Here is a 4,649-nt window from a genome sequence, read left to right on the forward strand (position 1 = left end):
GTGTGTCTGTGTTTGTGGTTGGAGTGTGCGCGCGTGATTCTATGTGTGTGCATGGGCGTGTGTGTGTGTGTGTGTGTAGACGTGCGTGTTTCGAGGGTGTGTGCGTGGGCGTGTGTGTGTGTGCATAGGCGTGTGTCTTTTGAGGATGTGTGGGGTTGGAGGTTGTGCGTGCCTGCTCGGAGAGTTTGTCTGTGTGTTTGGAGGGTGTGTGTGTGTGTGTGTGTGTGTGTGTGTGTGTGTGTGTGTGTGTGTGTGTGTGTGTGTGTGTGTGTGGCGGTGGCAGCAGAGAGTGCCAGTGTTCATAGCGACACTCTCTGAAAGGCAGGCTTTGAAGCTCCAATCAAAGGCAGCTGGAGTCCACGGAGCATCTCCAGCCAACACACACACACACACACACACACACACACACACACACACACACACACACACACACACACACACACACACACACACACACACACACACACACACACACACACACACACACACACACAGTTACATGTTCACAAGCTAGCAGCCAGACAGCTGATGCATCCATGCCAGGCCAATTCCAAAAAACGGAATCCAGCACATGAACAGAGAGAGATAATGAGATACACGCATACAGACACACTCACACACACACACACACAACAAAGTTCTTGTTGCTCTCCAGGGCCTTGATTTGACGAGACTGAAGAGCCTGTAGGCATTACAGCGTGATGAGGTCAGGCCGGAAGAGAGAGAGAGAGAGAGAGAGAGAGAGAGAGAGAGAGAGAGAGAGAGAGAGAGAGAGAGAGAGAGAGAGAGAGAGAGAGAGAGAGAGAGAGAGAGAGAGAGAGAGAGAGAGAGAGAGAGAGAGAGAGAGAGAGAGAGAGAGAGAGAGAGAGAGAGAGAGGGGCAAGATTGCAGAAGTCGTCATGGACATGACTGGAGCGCTGCTCTTCCAATCAAGCACGGAGCGCTAATAGCCTCACATGCATCCCTGAGCAGAGCCGGAGGTTAGTGTTCAGTTCTCCACACCTAACACCCCCTCATTTAGCCCGGAGCTATCCCTCACGCTCATCCCGCTCACGCAGCGCCAAATGCAGTGGCCTAATTAAAAGAGGAGGGCGTGTTTGCCTAGCTACGATGATACATGACAATGGTACAAATGATAAGGGACTGGGTTCATCATGGCTACCCTTCGACCTCCATGGACGCTTGAAGCGCTTCACAATGACCTTAACACGTTCAAGCACACCACACAAACATGTCAAGCACACATCAGCCGTCAGTCGAAAACACATTTACGTAACAACACAACACACACACACAACCACACACACACACACACACACACACACACACACACACACACACACACACACACACACACACACACACACACACACACACACACACACACACACACACACACAATCACAGGTACATGAAAAACACATCAGACTCACATCAGGCACATATCACACCCACATCTCAAAAACATTCACACGCTAGCGACAACCAGGTCATGGGAAGCAGCTTTTGTGTCTATTGACGTTGGAGGCAAGTCACCACATCTCCAGCCGAGGTCCTCAGTTGCCAACTCCCAGTCTGTGTTGCGTCAATGTAACATCAGAGCCATCAGAACTAGTCTAGATGAACTCAAATAGCACCTCACCGTCCATTCACCCAATACGAGAAGAGTACAACAACACTGCTCTCAATGTCTGAGCGATAACGCTGGTCCAGTGTAGCTAGGTTAGCACACCGTGGCGTTATTACTGTCATGGTTGGGCGTTTGATTCCCACCAAGGAAGTACGCAATTACTATATCGTACGCGTTTTGAGATAAAAGCAACCACAAAACGGAATGCAGGACATGTTTATACTGATATTGTATAGTAGGAGATAACAAAAACGAATCAATAGTATATATTAATATATATTATTGATGCTATTCATCATTGATGCTATCAATGTGGTTCGGCATCCCGCCGACGATACGAACACAGACAGTGGCTTTACTTTGTAACGCAGATCAAATAAGAGCAGGGAACTGAACTGTAGCGGCGCTGAACTCTTGACGGGAGGCAGCGAGGGGATGCTGGGGTGGGGGGGTTGAAACCCTCTGAACAGATGGGGGCACAGTGTGTGGAGAGAATGAGAGGGAGGGACAGGGAGGGAGGGGAGGGGAACCAAGACGGGAGAAGGACAGAAGGGAGGTGAGAGGAAAAGAGCTGAGGGAGAAAATGATGGTTAAAAGAGTATGATGGGATGACAGGGGTGAGCGGGTGATCAAGAGATGAGGGGGAGAGAGATAGAGACACGTTCCAATCATGAAGGGCGAATTGGAGAGAGAGAGAGAGAGAGAGAGAGAGAGAGAGAGAGAGTGAGCGAGAGAGAGAGAGAGAGAGAGAGAGCGAGAGTGAGCGAGAGAGAGAGGATAGAATAAAGGCTTGTTAAAGCGCAGAGAGGAAGAGAGAGAATGGGAGATATGGGATGCGTGAGAGGAAAATATACAAAGCAGGGTTAATATAGAAAGAGGCAGGAACAGAAGGAGATGAACTGTTACATTAGGCAGGTGAAAGCAAGGTGAAAAGCATCCTACCATCACAGAGAAATAAAGAACGAGTGCAAAACTTTAATTACCGTGGCAGCTCTTTATTAACTTCATTTAGCCAGAAGCAAAAGAAAAGAAAAAAGAGCAGAGCGTGCTACGTGTTCAGGGAGATGGTGCTTGATAATCAGGTTTAGAGTTTATAATACGTGACCAAAGAGTTGTTATGAGGGATTGGATTATCTGATGAGATAAATTCAGCCGTACCTCACACACATTTTTCGAAAGAATAAACAGCAGTTTGACAAAGTTCTGGCCGCAATCTGCATACATCATTCATCATCTATTTATACAGTGTACCTAACTATGTATCTGAAGGTCTGTTCAATTCACATGGATTTGCAGAGCACAATTAATGCTTCAAGATATAAAGGAGACGTGTGTGTAAGAGGGAGTGTGTGTGTGTGAGAGAGAGAGAGAGAGAGAGAGAGAGAGAGAGAGAGAGAGAGAGAGAGAGAGAGAGAGAGAGAGAGAGAGAGAGAGAGACAGAGAGAGAGAGAGAGAGAGAGAGAGAGAGAGAGAGAGAGAGAGAGAGAGAGTGACAGCGAGAGAGAGAGAGAGAGAGAGAGAGAGAGAGAGAGAGACAGAGAGAGAGAGAGAGAGAGAGAGAGAGAGAGAGAGAGAGAGAGAGAGAGAGAGAGAGAGAGAGAGAGTGACAGCGAGAGAGAGTATTATTAAAAATAAATGGAAAAACATTATAGAGAAGAGAAGAGCCAGAGAAAGCCAGAGAGCCAGAGAGCCAGATCGGAAGTGTGTGTGTGTGTGTGTGTGTGTGTGTGTGTGTGTGTGTGTGTGTGTGTGTGTGTGTGTGTGTGTGTGTGTGTGTGTGTGTGTGTGTGTGTGTGTGTGTGTGTGTGTGTGTGTGTGTGTGTGTGTGTGTGTGTGTGTGTGTGTGTGCGTCAGACCGTCTGTCGTCACCTCCTAGGGGGATTAAGGACACGGACCAAACTATGCTCTTTTTAATGAAGCACAAACACTCAACTTTACACTCCAGGGATAACCAAAAACAACTTAACAGTCCACTGTATCCTGTCCATACCAGTGTGTGTGTTAGCGTGGCTGTGACTGTGTGTACACGGATGCAGGTGTGAGTGCCTTGTACCATGTAATTCACTGCAGAGTGTGTCGATGGCTTCTTCAAAACATCACAGTGCTTTAGAAATAACCGGCAAAAACAGCTTTGAGGACAGGACGAATCGCGACACGAGTGAGTCGGATGACACATCGGTAGCCTCACGTTGGCCCTCACAGGTGGCCCTCAAACAGAAACATCCTTAATGGGCCCTGAAAACCCAGGAGAGGACAAATAGTACCACAGCAGTCCACGCAGGCAGCGCAGCGATCGGTGCTTTGATCAGTTCTTCTGATAAATTGTCCCTGCTCAGTTGGATGACCAGCAATGCGCCCTAGCACGCAAGTACGCGCACACACACACACACACACACACACACGCACACGCACACGCACACGCACACACACACACACACACACACACACACACACAATCTTTACCAGTGGGGGGCCAGAGAAAAAGAGGCTAGCATAGTTAAAATCCTGCTGTATGCAATGAAGTAGTGTTGCAGAGCGTTAATGAGACCTAACGTTGTTCACATGGGACTGGACAGCGGTTCATTCCTTAGCTTCTTAGTGCCAACCCACAGCCACGGCTATGAGGAAGGTCCGGTCCCATCACGGGACAGAGTAAGCTCAGGGGCGCCGCCAGGAATCAGCAGCCCTCCAAAAGGCCATTTACTCTCTCGTTATGTCCCAGTTAGAGTTATACCATGTGTTCCCATTACACCTGTGAACTCACACCTGGAATACCATTCAGAGAATGTGTGAGTGTAGCTTGGCCCACTGCAAAATTACCCAGTAAGTGTAAAAAATGGAGGGTTAATTTAATTTGGTCCATTTTCAACATCATAGAACGTGGAAGTATGAATAACAAGTTTTACGGTATCAGCTGAACACTAGGCTTTTCATGCATTTATTATTGAAGAAGCAATAGTCTGGTACTCATGGCTTTTAGGAATCTAAGTCAAACTTATCACAAATTAGAATTACAACT

The sequence above is a fragment of the Gadus chalcogrammus genome, chromosome 10 (assembly GCF_026213295.1).
Source record: "Gadus chalcogrammus isolate NIFS_2021 chromosome 10, NIFS_Gcha_1.0, whole genome shotgun sequence".
In the NCBI taxonomy this organism is placed as follows: domain Eukaryota; kingdom Metazoa; phylum Chordata; class Actinopteri; order Gadiformes; family Gadidae; genus Gadus; species Gadus chalcogrammus.